Source organism: Cynocephalus volans, chromosome 1 (genome assembly GCF_027409185.1).
Source record: "Cynocephalus volans isolate mCynVol1 chromosome 1, mCynVol1.pri, whole genome shotgun sequence".
In the NCBI taxonomy this organism is placed as follows: Eukaryota; Metazoa; Chordata; class Mammalia; order Dermoptera; family Cynocephalidae; genus Cynocephalus; species Cynocephalus volans.
In genome coordinates this window covers 28,765,548-28,788,536 of record NC_084460.1, presented here as the reverse complement: position 1 = coordinate 28,788,536, position 22,989 = coordinate 28,765,548, and the positions used below count along the sequence as shown (strand labels likewise).

Here is a 22,989-nt window from a genome sequence, read left to right as displayed (position 1 = left end):
AGGAGAAAAATCCCTCTTGCCTGCTTCCCCACACAGTCCACCTTCTGACCCTTGCAAAGCGAGTGGCCTGACTGGCTTCCAAAGAAGGACTAGGTGAGCGCCAACCCCTCCTTCTGTGCTGCCTGAAACCTGGGTAGTCATTTCTCACCTCTGGCTTTGAGTGTTCTCCTCTCTTGTGACCTCTGCACCCACTGAGTTCTGTGGCCTGACTGAGGGCATGGGTTCTTTCTCCCCCGTTGGAAGGCAGGTCAGAACTCGAGTGTGACTCCCATCCCTGGTGCCTGCTGTCCTGCAGCACTGGTCTCCCTGACAACCAGAACGTGTGTGCCGAGGGGGTGATGGCTCCGTGGCCAGCTTCATGGCCGTGTAACAGACAGGACATGTTCAGGGGGTATCTGGGCCCTTGACGGCTGGCTTGAACACAGTACTGAGTTCTGCACTCCCTTGAAGAGGAGGGATGGCGAGCCCTCCTGTCCCCAACCCTGCCCAGCCCCAGAAGTGGAATGAAGCGAGCTTTGCTCTGGATGGTAGAACTGTGTGCATCTCTGTGTCTGCCATGACTTCTCATATGAGAGTGCCTGTTCCATGATGGTTGCATCCCTAAGAAACTTCACCTCATCAAAAATAATTTCAGTGGAAAAAATTGTGTTGGGGTCAGGTTTCCAGCTCACAAAGGCCAAGTTGTTTTTCCTGCAGGAATGTCAATAACGAGGGTGTCGCTTTTGTTAATGGTTATAAAATCTCAACACCACTGAGCAGGTTCAGTGTCAGATCTTCTCTGACTACTGCCGAAGAGTAATTTATGCCTTTCTTTTCCTGTAACCATCCACACCATCACAGCCACCTGGCTTCTTACACATTCCTATCGCTGTTCTCATTTGTTGCCGTGACAAGCAAGGCACAGAGCCAGCCAGACAGACAGACAGGGAATACAGCCCCCTCTTTCCTACAAAACGGCACTAGATCTGGATCACTGCTAAAACCAGTAGTGGTCAGCATGGTGCAAGTCGTGATCCCTCATTAACGGGTCCTGTTATATTTGATTCGGTTAAAAATTCTTATTGTATGTTCACATTAATAAGGGGGATTAAGATTATTGGTTAGGTGCTTTGACAAGGATTCAGTCATTCAACAAATATTTATGGAGCCCTATTCTGTGAGCCAGGCTCTGGGCTGAGCAAAGACAGCAGCCTTCCTCGATCCTCTTCTGATCTAGGAGAAGACAGACACCGGCGAAAAGATCACCCGCAAACGCCCCGCTCCTCGTAGGTAACGGTAAATGACTGAGGAAGCCATTAATCAGGCATCAGGTGCGGCTGTGATGGTAAAACGCAGATGGACACACGGCGCTGGGCGTACTTAGGGTGAGGGCGGTGGTGGACTGAGGCAGGGTCAGGGAATGTTTGCTTCAGAAAGGGATGCTTCAGCTGAGAAAGGGTTCCGAAGGAAAGAGTGTTTCAGGCTGAGGGAATAGCTTGTGCAAAGGTCCTGTGGCTCAAGGGAGGACAGGGCCTGCAAGAGATTTGAGAGGCTGGTGTGACTAGGGCAGAGAACATGTGGAGTTCTATTGCTGAGGGAAGAGGGAAAAGCACAGTGTTGGGCACATGAGCACTTGGTGAATATCTGTGAATGAATGAAGTTCATGAAACAAGATGGATACATTGCCCTAGCCAGGTTCCGCTACTCCCAGAAGAAGGGAGGATAGGGGGAAGGCATTTGTCCCCAGGGTGTGCTGGGAGTCCACATGGGGTGGGGGATGAGATTGGGGTGGCTTCTGCTAACAGTGGGGTTGGATGAATCTTCCTTGTCTTCATTCAGTTTCCCATATGGTGGCCCTCTAGAAGTAGCCAGCTTCTCCTGTGTGCTGCAGGAGATCAAAGTGCAGACCCTCCTCACACCACCTGGCAGGTGAAGCAGCATCCCACCTCGCTCCTAGGGCCTCTCATCTGTCAGTCTCCAGCACTCCACATACAGCAATGAGCTTTCAAGGCCTCAGCTTCTTAGGCAGTGTTGTTATCCCTGTTTTATGGCTGGCACATGGCAAAATAAGAAATCACATTGCTCACCAGATTGTTTATCTACAGCAGCAAGGAAGGGCCAAGAACTCAGAGGTCTTTGATTCTTCAGCTTGAGTTGGAACTAAAAATACACATACATGAATTAGTAGCTTCTTTCTTGGACAGCGAAGACAGAGCACGGCTCCCCTGGGATGGGTGAATGCCCCTCCCCCACATCCAAACACAGCCACGGGAAAGGTTCTGCTGCTGTCAAACCCCATGTCCCAAGACAGGGCTTTGAAAGTGCTTTAATTCCATCACTCTGACCACAAAATGCCAAGAGGACACCTACAGTGTTTGCAGATAATGAATGCTGGCTACATGGAAAATAATCCCAATTCTAAAGTAACTGGGAACCAGGATAAATAATATTTTATTAATGCTGAGCAAAGCTTTATATCTAAAAACTTTGGGTGAGAAAAAAATCCCAACAGTTCATTTTTTTCGACATCATATATCCAGGAGACAAATGGCAAGGCAAGTAGAACATTCCTCTTCATGTCTCTTCCATCAAACAACGTACAGGCGGTGGGATTTTCTTGAGGGTTGGGCAGGATCACGTTACTTGCAGTCCACTTGTGTCAGATTAATGTGCTGGGAAATGAATCCTTCTTTGCAGAGGGTGTTAAGTAAAATAAAAATTCAATAACAATATTCACACAAAGAGAAAAGATTCTTCTTGAGGTCTAATTCAATGCAGCAAATACTTATAGAGTGTCCTCAACGCGTATGGTTCTGTGCAGATCATACTCCACCCTCCGGGACCGCCATCATAAGGCACAGATCCCAGGAGCTGTTATAGAGGTGGCCACATTGAGCTGAAAACAGGGGAGTATAGCCTGATAAAAGAGGTTTTTCCCCTTATTCAGGAAAACTCTTATAAAGATACAAACTGAAATCACTTACTTGTACAGATGATGAATATATCTTCTTGGAGGTGGCAGAGTACAAAGATTTCGCAAAATGTGGACTGTCTCAGGGAATGGCTGATAGCACTCTCTGATAAGATGAGGTCCCAGGGAGTAGTGCAGGCCACGTTCTCAGGGCCAGGGACAGCCAAGAGGTGCCACCCCAAGCTGCTGATCTTTCAGATCCCCTGCCAAGGACGTGTGCAAGATTCACCAAGGGGCATGCTGGACCCTCTTCTGCATGCGCCACTGGTTTTGTTTTCTGTCTCACCTGGTTTCCTTGCATCTTTTTTTTTTTTAATTACGCAAGTAACACACAGCCTCAGTAGAAAATTCAGTAGCCAAAAAGCAAAACAATGGTGATAAAAATCACCTTCATCCCGCCACTCAGATCTCTGAATGTTTTGGTGTCCACCCTTTCGGTCTGTTGAATAAAATATCCTGTGCATGCCATTTTATAACCTGCTTTGTTTTTCTGCTGCTGGTTTCTCATATTATTCTGTCTCTCTACCCTCTGGGTGTTGATATTTCCACCTGTCGAATAAGCTGGTTATATAATTTTCCTGTCATTCATTTATTCACTCATTTACACATCCATCCATCCATTTGCACACTCTGAGCCAGGCACTGTCCCAGGTGCCAAGGAGACAGTGGTGAACAGGCCAAGTCTCTGCCCACTGGGTCTCATGGCAAGAGAGAGAGCAGGAAAGACCGAGTCAGCACTCTGGGGTCTGTAGGAAGGGCTCGGAGGAGGGACAAGGCAGCAAGCGGGTGAGCGACATCTCAGGCAGATTGGTTATAGACTGGGTACCTGTTTTGCATCCAGCCCTTTACACACCATGTCCCTCGCCCTCACGACTCTGCAGGGTCGTGCAACTGTCCTCATTTTACAGATTTGATAGCTGAGGCTCAGAAAGTTTGTCAGCACTTGCTCAAGGTCACACAACCACTCAGGAACTGAAACCAAGATCTCTTTCATCCCCAAACCTGTGCACCTGCCCACGCACCAAACCCTGCTTCTCCCCACAGTGAGTGGATATGCTCATTAGCATCTGCAGCGGGCATGCCAGCTGCAAGCAGAAGCCACAGGCAAGTATCACCCATGGGGTTTGCAGAGGGAAAACGTCCTTGGCAGAGAGGCTGGCAGAGCAGAGCATGCCAGAGGGAAGCAAGTACAGGTCGAGGGCTTTGTTTGGCCTGGGACCAGGGGACCACCTTAAATATAAGGAAAATAAGAAAATGTTGGAAGAGGAATTTGGCAGGGGGTTAGGGGGCATCACCCCTACCTTGTAAATGCTAAGTTCTCTGCAGGGGTACATACGTTATTTGGTATCCACACTATCCTGATCTTCCCTGATATCGCAGTGGTTGAGCCAAGACCCTGGTGTAGAAATCAGATGTGGAAGCGGAGAGACACTCACCTGCACTCCCTCTCGACATGTACTTTATTTTATGGAAGTAGAGACTGCGACCCTTTCTGGGTCCTACACCCCCAACTCCGTGTCTGTCCAGAGGGGAAAACAGTCAGCACCTTCTTCCGCCTCCCCTCTCTCCAGTTCTTGGAGCAGAGCTAATGTCCCGCTAATGGTTTTAATGGTTCTCTCAGCAGCGTGTGAAGTGGTGTGCTGCTCCATTGTTTCAGGCCACGTGACAGAGGCTCTTGCTTGCCTCCGTTAACCTCTGCCTTCCTCTCCTCTGCCGTTTTCTCTTGACCCAGAGTTTTCCTTGGGTCCTGGAAGGCAGGTCTCCCTCTCCAAGGGTACACACATGGGATGTGTAGGCTTGGTAGCCCTTGCCCAGGGCCCTGGCAGATTACTGGCCCTCTTGCTCCTGAAAGTAAGACTGTGAGGAGCAGCCACTGGCACTGTTCTCAGCCAGGATTCCAGCCCACCCACCCACTTCACTTCGTTAAGCTGAGGACCCTGGAGTCAGGCTGGCGATATCAGCTCCACCACCTACAAGCTGTGTGACTTTGGGCAAGTGGCCTCACCTCTCCATGCTTCTTTTTCCTCATGACAGTAATGATAATACCCCTACCCTGTAGAGTTATTCCAAGAGCAAGGTAAGTGCTTAGCACTGTGTTGGGCACATGGGGGAAATCTCAGTGACTGCTCCTGCTACTGATGGTAATATTATGCAACGGTTGTTTAATAGCCACATTGAATCATGACCTTGTACAGGAGCCCAGGGCCACAAAGATGGGTAAGACTGTGTGGTTGCTATAAAGGAGCTCTTTTTAGTAGAGGGAAGAAGACGGCAGCCACGGAGCTATAACCTGGGGCAGAAAACAGAAATAAGATGGGGCCAGAAACCTGCCAGGTGGTTCAGGGGACCCTCACTAATTTTTAAATGGGATTTGGGCAAGCAGAGAGGGCCTGGGTGGGGGAAGCTGAGAAGCAACAGCTTGAGCAGGACCTGGGGCTGGGGAAGGCCAGAGCCAGCTTAGGGAAAGGAGGCAGAGGAGAAGGAGACTCAGAACAAGGACCTTTCTCTGAAGCTAGGCAGAGGAGAGAGTGCTGTCCTCCATCAGCACTAGGAGTCAGGCAAGGACTCCGAGCAGGAACGTGCTCAGACTCCCATCTCCCTAGGAGACAAAGGAAACAAGCCCACCCTGAAAAACTCTCCACACTCACTTCTTTCTTTTCTTTTTTTCTTTCTTTTTAAAAATTTCATTCCACATTCACTGTTTTTAAGAATTGTGGTAAATATATGTAAGATATACATATATTGCCATTTTAGTCATCTTTAATTACGAGGGTACTTCAAAAAGTTTGTGGAAGGATTGGTATTATCTTTTAACTCTATTTTTCCGTGAACTTTTTGAAGTGCCCTCATATGTAATTCATGACATTGAGTATATTTACAGTGTTGTGCAACCATCACCAACTACCTATTTCTAAAAATTTTTCATCACCCCAAACAGAAACTCTGTACCTTTAAGCAATAATTCCTATTCCCTCCCCCAGCCCTTGGTAACCTCCATTCTACTTTTTGTCTCTATGAATCTGACTACTCTATATAAGTGGGATCATACTGTATTTATCCTTTTTGTCTGGCTGCTTTCACTTAGCATAGTGTCTTCAAGGTTTATCTATGTGGTAGCATGTGTCAGAACTTCATCCCTTTTTATGGCTGAATAATTTTCCATTGTATGGATATACCACATTTTGTTTATCCATTTTTCATCTGTCAATGGACATTTTGGTTGTTTTCACTTTTTGGCTGACCATGTTCACTTCTTAATCATTATCATTTGGACTAAGTTGTGGGGCAGGGAGGGATTAAAGCAGGGTTTAGTTCTTTTTCTCTCTGAGCCCTTCCCCCTATTTCTTTTCTCATGAACCCTCTCAACTTCCCCCCCTGCTCAGAAGGACCCCACATGATGGACAGACCCAAAGGAGAAGCACAGTTAATGGGTTACAATGAGAGCCTGTCACTTACTCAAACAATGCCTGACTCATAGCATTCTTAACCTGGGGAGAACCCACAGGTACTGACTTGGACAACCAGGTTTAAGAGCCTGACAGCAGTAATGATTTTCTCCTTCCCTTCCTCAGGCTGGCCTGCAGCCCATGCAAGGTGAGAGTTCAGTGGAGAAATGACAGAATGGAAACATTGCCATGTCTCCTGCTGCTGCTCAGTGTGTGTGACCTTTGGTGGTCTCTTAAAGAAGCAGAGGTTCTGATGTGTTTCTTTAAAGTTAAAGAGTAATTTCCATAAAATAGAAATAGAATGTAGAACTTCTAAACCAGTAGAGAAAATAAAAGAAACAAAGAATACTTGATTAGTCCAGCAAGAGTGATTAAATGGGGGAATAACAGAAGAAACCATCAAAAAGCACTATAATAAGGAAAAAACATAAAGTACGCTAACAGGAACAAGATTGAACATCAGTAAATCACAATAAATGTGAATGGGTTAAATTCCACTACACAGAGTCAAAAAGACTCAGACAGGCCTTTTTAAATGGCAAAATCCAAACATTTGGTATTTACCCTTTTTTTAATGACACCAAAAGGAAAATGAAAATAAAAGAAAGAGGGGCAGTACTGCTAGTGTCAAATACGTAGATGTGCAAGGCAAAAAAGCATTAGATATGGCAACGTGAGATATTTTAGGATGATCAAAGGCAGAGTTTCCCAGTAAAATTTCAGAGCTTCTTAACCTTGGAGGTCTTCCCTTGGGGGAGGTTGAGGAGGTTAAACATAAAGAGCACCTTAGTTTTCATTATGAGAGACAGCATCTTCTTTTGCAGCCCTCAGCACATCTTCACTATCATCAGCCTCTTTTCACTGTTTGCAATTTTTGCTACTGTCTTGCAGTAGCCACTTCTCTAGACCAGTCTTTTCAAATTTGAGCATTTGTCTGCTTTCTGGAACCAGGCATGGAGCAATACATGGGTGAACCCTGTGACTTTTGTAAGGATGTGGGGTCTGATGCCTTAGCTGCCTGGATTTTAGTCCCTTTCATCCTCTCCCCACTAAGCCCACCCACTAAAGTACACAGACATCCCTTGCTCAGTTCCCAGCCTCCTGCCTTTCTGCCCACCACTGCCTTCCCCACTCTGGGCCTTACTGGTTTGCTGCTGGCTTCCTTCTCTTGCTCTCTCTCTTGTAAGGAGTCTTAGTCACCCTCAGCAGGCCTCTGGAATCAGCCCACCTGTTACTTGTTATGTGGCTGAGCTGAAGGCGCTCAGCTTGCCACCATGAGAGCACAGGAAAGGCCTGAAATGCCATTGGCCACATATTCAAGATCTGAAAATCTATAGTCCAAACCTTTTCCTGTCTCAATAAATCTCTGGCACTGTGGAAGGTTTCTGCTGTGGCAAAAAACCACAAAAAGCTACTGAAATACTGATTGACCTTGATCAAAGCTGCTGTTTGGATTTCTCTTGGCAGAGTCTGCTCTTTGGAGCATTTGCTCTGTAAGAAGATGTACAGTTGGGATACCATGCTCATCTTCTACCCTGTGTCCCAAGACCCTCTACCATAACCCCAGGGCATCTCACCCTCAGAATAGCTTCTCTGGTAGCCCTTTATCTTTTTTGTTTTCTATTCATTTTTATTTTTATCGATAGAATTTTTTTTTAAATCATATAAAAAAAAAAAAGTAGGCCCTGCCCCAGCCTCCCCAGTTCAGTCTCTACTTTCTAGAGGTAGCCTCTTTTCTTTTGTATCTTCTAGCAATCTCTTTTGGTATTTACCTTGCATTTCTAAATACATGCTTATACTGGTAGATCTTGATTTCTCAATATGGGCTTTTGTTGTTGTTGTTTAATTTCTTGCTGTAGGAGATAAGTATTTACACTTTTGCACCGTCTCAAAACACACTTATTATTTCTCCTTCTCCATCCCACTATATATCTATACCTCTCTATTTAAATAAATCACTATTCATTATTTATATTGCTATGACAATGTGCATATTATTCAATTGACCCAGTTAGTGTACTGTGATTACATTTCCTTTCTTTTGATTCCCCAGAGTTATCTATTGCCTCTTTTTTCCCATCCTTAGCCCTTTATCTCTTATCTTGCTTATACTATGTGTGTTTTGTCATTTTTATTTTTATATACTCAGATTTATCAATTTTTTTCTTTAACGAATTCTGCATTTGAATCTTCAAAAGGCTAACTCCACTCCACCCCCATGTTTTCTTTTAGTAGTTCTATGGTTTCATTTTTTTAAATAGACTATTTGTGAGAAGTTTTAGATTTACACAAAAATTGAGAAGATGGTACAGAGTTCCCACATTACCCACCCATCCACACACAGTTTCCTCTATTATTAACATCTTACATCTTTGTAATAATTAGTGAACCAGTATTGTTACATTATTATTAACGGAGGTCTATTGTTTATTTACATTTCCCTGGTTTTTGCCTAATGTCCCTTTCTGTTCCAAGATTCCATCCAGGATACAACATCATGTTTAGTTATCATGTCTCTTTAGGCTCTGCTGGGCTGTGACAGCTTCTCAGACTTTCCTTGTTTTTGATGACCTTGACAGTTTTGAAGAGTATTGGTCATGTACTTTGTAGGATTTTGGAATTTGTCTGATATTTTTCTCCATATAAAACATAAACTTTTTATGGGTTGTTAGAAGGGAAGACCACAGACATGGAATGCCATTTCATCACATCATATCAAGGGCACATACTATCAACATGATTAATGACTGTTGATATTGGCCTTGATCACACCTGGCTGAGGCGATCTTTGTCAGGTTTCTTCACTCTAAGTCACTCTTTTCCCCCTCTCTATACGCACACATTGGAAGTTACTATGTGCAGCCCACACCTCTGGAGGGGGAGTTATGTTCTCAAGGAGGGCCTTGAGGGTGAGGTATCTGCATAAATTATTTGGAATTCTTGCACATGGGAAATCTGTCTCTCCTCCCACATGTATTATTTTACTCAGGCATTTATTTATATCAGCATGAACTCATGGCTATTTATTTTATACTTTGGTTTATAAACCAATACTCCCTTATTTTGTTGCTCATGTTTCCAGCTTTGGCCATTGGGAGCTCTTTTGGTTGGTTCCTCTGCTGTTTTGGGGTTGTTGTTTTTTTTGGCAGCTGGCTGGTACAGGGATCGAACCCTGGTCCTTGGTGTTATCAATACCATGCTGTAACCAACTGAGCTAACTAGCCAGCCTCCTGTGCTCTTTTGACACACCCCTTCAATGTTTTTGCTTGTTGTTTTTGATGTTCCTTTATTTTTTGGCACTATAGGATGCTCCAGACTCATCCTGTATATTTCCTGCCCAAGTCCTAGAATCAGCTGTTTCTCCAAGGAGCCCTGATTCCTTTCATTGGAGAATTATATCAAAAAACCAAGATCTCTCTGGACTGACCAGTTAGCTCGGTTGGTTAGCGTGCAGTGTAATAACACCAAGGTCAAGGGTTTGGATCCCCATACTGGTCAGCCACCAAACACAAAACAAAAAATAAGATCTGGGTGCTATGTGTGCTTATTGCTGCTGGGGTGTCCTTTCTTTTAGGTTCTCTCAGCTGACAGAGCAAAAAACACACGTTTTCATTTTTTATATTTTATCTTTGATCCATTTGGAGCTTATCCTGGTATATTTTGAGATAAGTATCCTGCTTTTGTGTTAGTATCATTATTAAATAATCTGTTCTTCCCCACTGATTTGAGATACCATCTTGATGACTTAACTAAATTTCCATTCAAAGCATAATCTACTTCTTTTCAGTCCATTGGTCTCTTTGGCTACTCACATACCAGCATGACACTGTTTTAAGTATTAAGACTTTATAATATGTTTTAATATCTAGTAGGAATTGTTCCCCTCTTGTTGGCTTTCTTTTAAAAAATTTCACTGGCTTGAAAAAAAAAAATTACTTCAGAAAAAATTGTTTCTTTAATGCCTAAAGATTTTTGTGCCCCCTTCTTGGTGGGGGAAAGCACTGCAGAGGCCCCAGCTGATGCGACCACGTAAGTGTTAAGCTAAGACACATTTACCGCAGTTCTTTATGCTGACCCAAAAAACAGGGCTGGACTGTGAGCCAGGAGCACCATGACCCCAATGTGGGAATCTGGATGCCATAAACACAGACAGCCCAGCATTCTCCATCCTCCTAAAGATGGTGTAGAGCAAAACAGGGCACTTCTGAACTTGAGAGGGAATGATTTCTCTTCTCAGAAACCTTTCTTTGAAACTGCAAAGGAGGTGTGAAAAGCTAATTGTCAAATATCTTTTGTTATAGGGCATTATTTTCCTAATCAATATATGCTATTGAACATCCTCCAGTGCTTTCTAGAAACTTGCTGCAGTTTCCAAATGCTCAAAAAAAAAAAAAAAAAATGCATATTTCCGCTGTTTTGCCAGGGCAACCAGGGTTCAGAGAGGTCTGTTGTCTCCTCTTTCCTCTTGCCTCCCTGAAGCTATGTGGGAAGGGAGCGGAAGACACCGACATCCTGTTTCGAGAGCCACTTGCCTAATGGAGCTAGTAGATACCTCAAACCTAACCAGCTCATTGTCCCCAGCAGCTCCTCCAGGCTTAGTCCCCTTCAGGGCTGCAGACATCCACTCCTACAAATGCAAGGATGCCGAGGTGGCTTTTCAACTTCATTATCCAGGGAAAAAATGCATGCAGTGCCCATAATTTACTGGTGCATGGCCTGGTGCCATGAGCAGAAACCCCACATACAGGGCTGGCCTGGGGATGCTTTATCTGTGTCAAGGGAAAAGCTGGGACGGAGGTCGGAGCTGCTACTTGGGCCTCCGTAAGTGAGGGGAGGCGGCAGCTCTGTCCTCTTAGAGCTCTGACTGTATACCACCCTGCAAACCAGCCTGGGTAGCAACTCTCAGCCCTGTCTCTAAGGACAAGAGATCCAACAGGAAAGGAGGTGTCTTTCCTGGGCCGGGCCAGGAAGGAGCTGTTCCAAACATCCAGATGGTCACTGAACCAATGGCTGACCTTGTAACCCCCCCAACTCTGAGCCCAGCCCGACTGAGACCCAGAGGGGATTTGTAGTCTTGTGGCTAAGTCCTGTTTTTGTTTTGTCTTCAGAACTAAACTCCTACTCCAGTTTTCAGGTGCCTCTTTTATCCAGAGCTGGTGGGGTTTGGGGCAGGGTGCTCTCTCCACCCCAAGCTGGGTTTTGTTGCTTTTTTGAGGGGGAGACTCCTGGTGGCTTTGTCAAGACTTCTGCTTAATGCACTGAAACACAGGCCGCTCAGCCCCTGGCAGCTTGTGGCTTTTCCACAGATTCTTGACTCCCCCAGAAGCTTGTCAGCCTGATGGGTCCTTTTCATGTGGGGCCCAGACAGGTCCTGTCACCCCAGCAAAGAGCAGCTTTAGGAGACCTGACTCCACTCAGTGGGTGGGTAGGTGGGTGGGCCGGGGCTTTGTAACCAGACCTGGAGGATGCAGGAGGGTTTCAGACGTTTCAGCAGCTGATGTCTGGAGATCAATTAGAGATAATGGCTTTGGGTGGACCCGAAGAAGCATGGCCAAGCTTTTTCCTGGTTGTGATTGTGTTTACCTCATTAACGGGCTTTTTTTTTTTTTTTTTTTTTTTTCTTTGAGGATGGGAAGGCATAGTGTTGTGAACGTGTGCTAGCTGCTTTGTTTTGCTCAGGGTTATTGGGCGTGGACCCCCCCCCCTGCAGGCCTGTAGCTCCCCCACCCCCACTCAGACTGAGAGACAGAGGCCCACAGCTTCTGCTCACAGCCTACAAGACAGCTGCCCTCCCTGTGACACTGTGTGGTATAGTTTTAAAGAAATTTCCTCCTTCGTTCATTCAAAAATCATTTATTTATGTTCCTACTATGTGCTGGGTGCCATTCTGAACACTGAGGATACAGCAGTGAATGAGATGGATAAGGTGCCCACCCTCAGGAGCTCAAAGGCTGGGGGGGTGATAAACAAGTCAATACGAAACAAATATGCAAAAGTGAGAAGTTTGGGGCAGAGAATTAAAACAGGGTAAGATGTTAGGCAACGCCTCTGGACGAGGCGGCCTCTCTGAAGGGGTGGCACCAGAGCCAAGACCGAATGATGAGAAGTGGCCAGCCCAGAGAACACGATGGGGGATGCGCTTCCCAGGCAGAGGAGTCAGCAAGTGCAAAGGCCCTGGGGCAGGAACAGCAGAGGGCTAGGACAGAGGGAGCGAGGGGGAAGATGTACTTGGGGTACAATGGAGCAGTCTGCAGAGGTCAGTTCTCCCAGGGCTTGCTGGCTGGGCACAGAGCTTGTTGTGTGCACCGTGGTGCATCTTCCTCTGCCAGAGGAGAACAGGGGCATTACCAGGTTAACAGCAAGTGGAGACAAGCACCTGAGAGAAAGTCTGGTGACTCTGGTTCTAGGTGTGGCCCTAACCCATGACCAGCTGTCTAACTTTGACTTCTCCATGCTACAACTTCTCTGTTACTGGAACAGCAGGTTTGGGCCAGACTTTTTACACAGGAAACCCTTTCTTCAAGGGAATTTCTTCTGGGGAGGAAGCCAGTATATCAAGTGTAGCAGCAGACAGGCAATGTTGCTAGCAAAGCTGGGCAGGGGGCCCAGAGCCCACCTGCACCTCTCATCCCCTTCTGCAGTATCCCAATACCAGGACCTGGATAGCCTTGAGCTTTGGGCTGGGGTGCCAAGACAGTCAGGAAAAGGGGTTCAGCCCAGCACAACCACAAGCAGCCCCCCCCCCCCCATAGAAATGAGTCACAGAGCCCATGCCTTGCCAGCCCATGGTCATTTTAAGCCTTGGGCATTTGGAGTGGTTCTGCATGCCTCAAGTTTCTCTTGTGGCTGAGGAAGTGCCTGGGCACACCTGTCCCATAGCTTGACACTCTTCCCTCCTACAGAGTCCACAGGTGAGTGGACTAGATGCTTGTCTGCCCCAAAGCACCACAGTATGCACAGCGGGTGTCCAGACACAGCACACCCAACACTCCAGAGAAAAGGCCACATGGGAATGGGGGGGTCCTTGCTGTCTGGTCCATCCATAGATGAGCCCTGTGAATCAGTAAGGAATGCTTTTGACTACATACAAAAACCCAGCTGACTGAATACAAAACATGAAGTTATTTTAATCCCAAAACAAGAAGAGTGGAGGAGCCACTGTTGGTACTAATGTCTGTAATGTTGGGTTGGTGTCTCTGTGATGCTGTTGACCTTTTCCTCGTAGTTGCAAATTGGCTGCTATTGTTCCAACCATCTTGTCCATATCCAAAGCAAGAAGAAGATGGGAAGGAGTATTGCAAGCCCAGTCCAGCAAAGCAAAACTTTCCCAGAGAGTTGCCAAAAGATTTTTGTTGACATTTCATTGGCCAGAACAGGGTCACGTGTCTCCTCCCAATCCCCAATCAGCTGTAAGGGAGGCTGGGAAAGTAAGAATTTCATTTTTCCAGCCTTTGTAATTGAGAAAGACAAGGGAGGATGTTGATTTGGGGTATCAGGTGAGCTAGTCCACAGTATCTGCCATGGCCTGGGCTTCATGAAATGAACTTGACAATGTCTTTGGATGTTAAGATGCCAAAGGCTTGGGCAGGGAAAAAGAATAGTAAGGAGAGGAAACAGAGGGAAAGTGGGGAGAAAGAAGGGAGGAGAGGAAGGCAAGGAGGAGAGCAGGAACAATTGCCCAGGGCCTTTGCTGACACAGAATTCAATTCCTCACAACACGGGGAAACCGAGGCTCAGTTTCAGAGAGCTTAAGTAACTCATCTGAAGTCATAGGGTTAGTGTGAAAGAGAGCCCTGTTTCTCCAACATTAATGACACTATTTCCCAAGGGAATGGAAGGGAGAAGAGAAAGGAAAAAGAAAGCGATAGATTAGGGAACAGGTCAGGCCACCAGCAGCTTCCTGGGGACAGGCCCAGGTCTGCTTGTTTCACTCCCCAGGCCCCTGCACCTGGATCAGGCCCTGGAACACAGTAGGACTCAGTGAATGTGTGCTGGCTGCTGACTGTACTATTAATTACTTATTTTTCACATCTCTGTCATTAACGATAACTAAGGTCAGGGCAGGTGCTGTATGCCAGACACCAGTCCAGCCCTCTTCAGGCATCACTACATTTAAGCCTCACCACAGCCTTCAAAAATGAGCCCCTGGTGTTGTTCCCCCATTTTAGAGGTGAGAAAACCAAGGCTTGGAGAGGCTGAGTCACCTGCCTGAGGTCACACTGAGGAAGGGCCTGAATGCAAATAGCACAGGTCCCAGCCCCTTGGTTCCCCGCTCCACCCCCACCCTGGACACTGGCCTCCAGCATGTGAATCCTGCCACCAGAAAGGTCTCCGTGCAGCAGCTGCGGCCCCAAAACCTTTTCCTGTACAACTCCAGCCCCCTGCCATGGGCTCTGTCATGGAGGGATTTAGGGCCAAAACAGGAGAGGCTGCCTGCCCCTTTCTCTGGGTAACCTGTCCCCACTTCCCCACATGGTTTCCTTGGAGGAGTGGGGTTAAGTCAGTGTCTTATGGCCTGCAGAGGGGCCCTCCCTGTCCCTCCAGCCATCTGCTGGGGCACCAGCTAGAGTTTCATCTCATCAGGCTTCCCAGGCCCACCCACGGATGTGTGGAGAAGTCCTGGGGTCCAGCCAGAGGCTGAATGCCTCAGAGCAGCCCCAAGGAAATCTCTGGTTACATCCTGGGCCTAGACTCGCTCTGCTGGGTTTCTCTTTCTGCTCTGCTGGAGGTCGGTGAAGTGTAGCGCCACGTGGCCTGGCTCAGTGGTCCCACCTTAGCAGGGCCCACCCTGCACTCTGGAGACACACACACCTTGGTTCAAACCCCAGCATGGCCACTAGCTTCTAGCTCTGTAACTGTGGGCGTGTCCCCTGGTCTCTGAGCACCAGTTTCCTTGCTGTTGGTTGACTGGGTGAGTCGCTTAATCTTCCTACAGAGCCCCTCATCTTCATGTGCACCATGGCAATTAGTATCAACCTTGTTATTTGGTTGATTAAATAAGATAACATATACAAACCACCCAGCACGGGCGCCTGGTGTAGAGTGGGTTGTAGAAATTGATTACAATGAGCTCTGGGCTGCTTAGCCAGGTAACAGGCCTGGCTTTTTTTCTTTTTTTTTTCTTTTTAAACTTTTATTGAAGTATAACCCATATATAGAAAAGAGCACATATTACATATCATTAAGTAGACATCTCTAAATTTTTACAAACTGACCCCACCTCTTTTGACCAATATCCAGGTCAAGAAACAAAACATTGTCAGCACCCTGAAGACCCCTTGGCCCCCTTCTAGTCTCTGCCCCCCAACAAGAGTGACCACTATCCAGACTTCTAATAGTACAAATTGGTTTTGCTTGTTCTAGAACTTTATGTAAATGGAATTGTGCAGTGTGTGCTCTTTTGCTCACAAACATGTTTGTGAGGGTCACCTGTGTTCTGCTATGGCCATTCTAGTGTGGGTTCTTTAGGGAACAGCTGCACTCGTTTTGCTGTGGACACACGTAGGAGTGGACGTGCTGGGTTGTGGCTGGCCTTGACATTTTGGCTGAGCTTCTCCAAAGTTGCTAGGAGAGAAGGAAGAGAGAAGAGGCATGAGCATGTTCGGTAGGAGTTCCAAAGTGTGGCTGTCTTCAGGAGGACATGCTTAATTCAGAGCTCTGCTAAAGACCTCAGGGCTGTGTGAGGCAATGATGAGTCCCTACTGTGTGCAGGATGCCGTGGGGACTTTGCTGTCTAATAGCTCTGGACGTGGGCAGACATGTATCTGCATTGTTCGTTGCTGTTTTATCATGGTGTCTGGCACGTGGTGAGAGCTCTACACTTATTTGTGGAAGGAACACGTGCCCCAAAGCATACCTGATCAAAGGCATGGAGAGGGTCACACATGGGGACGGGGGGATGGAAGATGGTGAGTCTGTTTTCAGCAGAGTTCCCAGAGAGGAACAGAAGGAGATAAGACCAGCTGAGCTGTGGAAGGCCTCGAACGCCAGGCCAGGGAGAGCTATGACTCAACTCTGCCAGCTGTAGAGTGGGAAAGTGATATGACCATAGGTTAATTGGTGACATTGTAAAGCAAGACATTCCTGAAAAGAAGAATCATGAAATTGTCATTTTTTACCTTTTGTTGTGTTTTTTTTAGGAGAGTGTATTTCAACAAGTCAGACTCTTAGTTATACTCACAATGGGAAATTTATCCACATAGAGAAGGAATGAGCAAACAGGACTGGACTGTTTTTCCTAGATTTCAGCAAAGGGATCAAACTGATTCTGATGTTGGAGCCAGCTGTGCCAAAACCAGCAAATGTCAGGAACAACTGGATAAACTGAGCTACAGCCCAAACTGCAGAGCAAGTGCTTTGAATCCAGGCTCGTGTGAAGCCTGTGGAGCTCTCTGCGCCCCTTCCTGCGGGGATGCCCTCCACACGCACCTGTACACCTGCCCCACTCCCCCCACCTTCTTTGGTGTAGAGTAGAGGTCACTTATTTCAGGAAACTTCTTTCCCACTGCACCCCACGAGCCCCTCAGGAGAAATATTTCTCCTTTTCTCATAATTGTGCTGCACCTACGGTGTCTCTTTGCTGTGACATTGGTTTATTTAATTGCCTTTATTATGGTGTGGGCAGGGACAGAGATGTGTGCTAGTCCTACCAGATAGTAAAATATATCTTAAAGCTATAATATTGGGACAGGAATAGACAGATCAATAGAATAGAATAGACAATTCCAAAAATAATGGGAAATTAGTATATTTTAAGATGGCATTTCCAATCAGTGGATGAACATCACTTTGTTGTTTTGTTTTTATGTTTTTATTTTTTATTTTTAAAATTCAAAATATTTTAAAATTTACTTGTACATATTTGTGGGGTACAGTGTGTTGTTTCAATACATGCGTATACTGCACAATGAATCACTTGGGGTAGATAGCATAGTTTTGTACCCATTAGTCCACCACTTCAAGATGAGTTATTTAAAAGATGGTATTGAGACAATTTGGATACCCCATTTAGAAAAAAGTAAGCTAGATCCCCATTTCACTACTTATATGTATATAAATTACAGTTGGAATAAATATTTAAATGTAATAAATATATAAATGTTGCAGAAAAATATGGATGAATTACTTTTCTACTCTTAGAGTGGAAAAAAACTTTGTTTTGACCTGAAACCCTAAGCCCTAAAGGAAGAAAAAATTAATTGGATGATATAAAAATGTAAAATTCCCATATGGCTAGAAATTCTTGTAAACAAAATAAAAAGACAACAAAAGGAAAATACATTTGCAAGATATATGACAAAAGATTAATTTTCTTCATTTCCAAAGAGTTCTTACAAAATCAAAACAAAACAAAAAGACCATAATTTAAATAGAGAAATGAGCAAAGGATGTGAATAGGTCGTTCTCAAAAAATAAAATAAAATAAAAAGGAAATACAAGTGACCGGTAAATACATGGTACACATAGACATATACTTACATCCCAAATGAGGAGGGGCAAAGGAAGGTAGCAGACACCATTTTTCACATCTCCAGATTGGCAAAGATCGAAGCGATTGCTTGTCCGAAGCACTGACAAGTATGTAGTGAAATGAGAACTGGCAGATACTGCCGGTGGCAGAGGAAACTGGTACAGTGTTTTTAGAGAGGGAGATGACCATGATTGTGAAAATTTACAATCTTGATGATGATAAATGCTACCATTAATTAGAACAAGGGGCTGGCTGGTTAGCTCACACGGTTAGAGGGTTAGAGCGTGATGCTGATAACACCAAGGTCAAGGGTTTGGATCCCCTTACCAGGCAGCTGCCAAAAAAAAAAAAAAATTAGATCCAGGTGTTTGTTATGATCTAGCCTCAGCAGTCACACACCGTCACTCCCACAATATCCCTTTGGTTCCACAGCCCTTATTCATGTGGCAGGACCAGGGTATGACACCAGGAGGGGAGGATCATCGGGGGCCATCTTGGAGGCTGGCTACTGAAGTTTCTAATTTCAAAGGGGAAAATTTGATGCCAAATGCTACGTTAAACACACGGTCTTATGATCCACTTTGTAGATGGGGAAGCTGAGGTTTAGTGAGCTTTAGTTCTGGTACCCAAAGTCACTCATCTAGTGTCACAGTCAGAACTTGAACTGGTCCCATTTGGTGAGGCTTTTTTTTTTTGGCGGTTGGCCAGTAAGGGGATCCAAACCCTTGACCTTGGTGTTATCAGCACCAAGCTCTAACCAACTGAGCTAACTGGCCAGCCCTGATTAGGCTCTTTGTATTCAACCTTCTCACTGGTCCCCTGGTTGCGACTTTTGCTCGCTTATAATTTCATCTCCCCTGATCGAAAAGCACAATTCACATTGCATGATCTCCTAGGTCTTAGAATAAAATCCACACACCTCACAGCGGTATACAAGGCACTGCATGCTGTGTCCTGCACACCCTCCCACTGTCATCTCCTCCTACCCTCCACCTGGCCCACCTCACACTAGCAACACTGGTCCCATTCTGTTCCTCAAGGCCTTTGCACCAGCTGTTGCCTCTGCCTAGAAGACCATGCCCCCAGGTCTTCACCCAGCTGTGAACTTCTGCCATCTGGGGGTCAGGGCACATGTTGGCTTATTCCTGGGAGGACCTTCTCTGACCATTCAGCCCAACGCCCGCCTTGTCTCCACCTCACCCCCTCACCTCGCCCCCATCCTCTGCCTCCTGACCCCGTCTCCACCTCACTTCTTGTCTCTGGAGTCCAACCAAGGTTCACACATTGCATTTAGTTGTTATTTCTCTTTAGTCTCATAATTTAGAACAGGCAAATTAATGACTACTAATGTTTGGAAGAGTCCAGGACTATTGTGTTGTGGAGAGTCTCTCTATGGATTTCTTGTCTGATCATCTCTTCATGATTGGATTCAGGTTAAGCGTTTGGGGGGAGAGCATGACATGGGGGAACACACCATAGGGGTGATGCTGTGTTCTCTACTGCATCCCTTTCAGGCACAAGCTCATCACATCAGGTGGCCCCACTTTGGGGGCTGCTGAACTCTATCCTTTGGTTGGGAGGTATCCACTAGATCACCCCATTGTGCAGGTTCACTTTCCCCTCTGTCATTAATAAATAATTTGTGGGGATAAATGGATTTTTTAATGCTTTGAGATGCTTGAACAGCGCCTGTTCTGGTCACACTAAGATCCTGTTATTCCTAATAATAGCAAACCTCTGGGTCCCATGGCCAGGTCTCCACTTGTGAGACATGCTCATTTTTCATATAGGAAGATGCTTGAAGGGGTTTGCTGCTTAAGCAGCTCCACAGAGCATACACCAATCATCTGATTACCAAAGCACCCACTGTTTGCAGACCCTGGAGGTAACATGAAGGCAGTATTGCCCCCTTAAGCAGATAGGGAGCAGCTTTCTCTGCCATGGTCCCCCACCAGGCTGGAGCCAGAAGAAGGGATACATCACTGGGAGAATTAATGGTCAAGAAACTAGGTCACCCAATTCCTTATTGGGACCCATGCTGTGGCCACTTTAAGGATGGAGGGAGTTGTCCAGAGGAACAAGGACGCTAAAAACAACCTACACAAGGTTATTCAAGGAGTGGCAGCTCCTGCAGGAATAAGGATCTGGGAGATGTCTGTGGGCTTCGGCACACATGAAAACTCTAATTCACGGTGCTGCTAAGAGCCAGGTTTCTCCAGGGCTCTCAGCTGCTTTCTGTGGGTTGAGCAGGGCTGGGGCTGTTTTATCTCAAGGATGGTAAATGAGTTCACATTTCATGCCTAGAGAAAATCACTGCTGTGCCCTCCTGGGCGGTAGTAGCTCTATTTTATTAGTCAGAGAAGAGGTGGGTTATCTGGGTTCAATTCCACCTTTGAACTTCAGTTGGATTTGGCTTTATATTTCAAGCCCAGATGTCCACTGCTGCTGTGAAATAGTGACTTGGGCCAGGAGAAGTCAAAGGTCTCTAGAAATGTGGTGCGAGAGATGGGAACTCCTGAGCCTGAATTATCTTATTTTCAGAGTGAGGAAGAACAGTTCCTATGTTGGAAGCTCTCACATTTCTCAGGATAAACTGAGGAGTGTGGCCACTAACTCATTCTAAAAACCATTATTGGGCACCAACATGTGCAGAACTTGAGGTAATGAAGCCTCTAAGCTGTCCCGCACCACAGAAGATAAGAAAAGATGTAATAGAGAAAACTGGGGAGAATGAATCACTTTGAAAACACATTTGATTTCAGGAATAAAAGGTGCTAATGAGTAACATACTTAAACCCTCTTTTAAAAAGAAAGCGTGAGTTTTATACTGACAGTAAAATCTTTAGCATGTGCAGAAGGATGTCTTTTTACCGCTAATTTCGTGTGTTGTCATATTTTTATTTTTCTAATGGGTGAATACTGAGCTCTGAACCTGTGGTGTACTCCCAACTCTCACCTGTAGAGGGAGCCTTGTTTACCTCGGATTGTTCACAATGCAAAGCTTCCAGGGAAGAAAGAAAAAGGCTTTTTACAGAAAAAAGTTGTAGGGTTAAAGGCAGTCTGTTTCAAAATTGCAAACAATCGCGGTGGCTCTCTCGTTTTCTCTTCTCTGCTGGTTCCACTGTGAATGAGTTGTAGGGTAAAGAAGTCAGTAGAAATTACCCTTCCTCTTCGGATGTGACCAGAGGAATCAGGAGGTGGGATCGTTATTGGGGGTTTTTTTTGTTGTTTTTTTTTTAAGCCATATCCCCACAGAATTCCACAAGCGTAGCTCCCGATCCCTGTTAAAGCACAAGCTTTTTTGCGAGGCTGACCTGTTGTAACCGAGGGTTCGGATGGTGGGGAGGAGGGATCTGCCCCTGACCCATTTTCTACGTCGGGGTCTAATTCTGCTGTGTGGGGAGTGTGTTACGTTTCAGGCCGAGTCTGAGGTTGCTCCGAGGTCCAGGGCCCCCCACCCCCGCCCCGCGACACCCCATTCCATCTTCTCCTGCACCCGGGACAGAGAAGGTCTGTTTGGGGGGAGGACCGCGTCTCTGATCCGCGTGGGTCTTCCCTCTCCTGCGGTCCTGTCTTCGCCGACCGTGCGCGCCCAGGTCTGGGATGGGGCGGCATTCTACATATTATCCTATGACTTTACAACTGTAGCTTGCGCGCCGTAAGAAGCCGGCACCTTGTGGTCTGGTGGAGCACAATGACCGGCGGAGCGGGGCGGGGGCACAGGAGTGAGCCGGGGGCGAGCGGGCGGCGGGCGCTGAAGGTCGCCGAAATGTTTGGGTGGAACAGGTGAGCGCAGCCTGGACGCTGAGGCGCCCGCGGGCGGCGGGGAGCAGGCGAGGGTGTAAACTAAGTGGTGGGAAAGAGACAAAGGAAGAGAGAAGAGGCGAGATGGTGCGGAATGGAGGGAGGGGGAAGGGAGGGGAGGGGGCAGCTGGTGGGCAGCGCGCCGAGGAGCTCGAGCTTGAACTTGGTCAAGAAAAGGGGAACCCTGAGGTGGGGGTGAGGGCCCGGCAGAGAGCCGGCCACGTGTCTAGCTTTCCCAGGTCAGGGTCTCGCTCCGACCGCTCGGGGGCCGAGCCCCCAGGCCCGGCAGCCCCGCCCAACGAGGACCCGCTTCCCCGGGGAACTGAGAGACGCGCGGGGGCCGAGGGCTGCCCGAAGGCCCCGAGGCACCAAGAGTTCTTGATGGTGCCTGAGTCACTTTCTTTGGGCCAAGTCTCCCTGTCCTGGCCTGAATGCAGACGGCCCGCCCGGTGTCCGCTTCACACACCCCCCCCCCCGCCGCCATCCTGAGCCCCGGACCCGAAACCGCGGCCTTCGGGAGCGAGGGGAGGGCACAGACCCCACCGCCTTCTTTCCCGGGCTCGGGCCCCCGCGAGGATCTTCCTCGAAGCGCTTCCCCCTTAAGAGCGCTCTCCCCCCGGAGCTCACCGCGGAGGCTCCAGCGCGCCCTCATCCCCCCTACCTGGCCCAGCGCCCCCTCCTTCCTCCTCCTCGCCCTCCCCCCACCTCTCCCTCCTTTCTCTTCTCCCCTCTCCCTGGGTGCCTCCTTTTCCTCTCTCCCCCTCCTTCCCGTGCCCACTCCTCCCTCTCGCCCGCCCCTCCACCTCTTCCTCGGCTGCTCCTCCTACTCCCCCTGCGTGCGCCCTCCTTGCACTCCCCTCTCCCCGGCCCCCGCCCCGTGCCCGGTCCCGCCCCCCTCCCCCGCCTCCCCGTGCCCGGTGCCCCCCTCCTCCTTCCTCCCTCCCGGCCGCGGCGCCGCCGCCGCCGCCGCCGCTCGCCTGGGCCCTCCCCCTGGCCACCCCCGCCCCCGGGCCGGGCAGTGACGCGCCGCGGCGGTGCCAGCCCCTCTCCCCGGGCGGCCGCGGCGGCAGCAGCAGCAGCTGGAGCTGTGGGGCTGTCACCGCCGTCCGCCCCGTTCACTCGCGGAGCCCGACCGCCCATCTCCGCCTCGCCGCCGGCTCAGGTACAGAGTCCGGCCCGGATCCCGGCGATCGGGCCGTTTCCGGGCCCCCGGCCGCCGCCCCCCTCTTCCCGCCGCTGCCGCCGGCCGTTGAGCTGCGGTTAGGGGGACGGGAGGCTGGGGGGGTTCCGGGGAAGAGGACGCAAGGGGGGCTTTCTGC

At 47.8% G+C, this 22,989-nt stretch overlaps 1 protein-coding gene and 1 non-coding gene across 2 annotated transcripts in view; one reads left to right on the top strand and one right to left on the bottom strand.

The window, feature by feature from the left end:
* Positions 1-22,989, top strand: part of NOL4L (nucleolar protein 4 like) — a 117,225-nt gene that overhangs the window by 63,717 nt on the left and 30,519 nt on the right. The gene's annotated exons all lie outside the window — the stretch shown is intronic.
* TRNAI-GAU (transfer RNA isoleucine (anticodon GAU)) lies at positions 18,568-18,642 on the bottom strand. The gene has a single exon. It is a non-coding gene; the product is annotated as a tRNA-Ile (tRNA).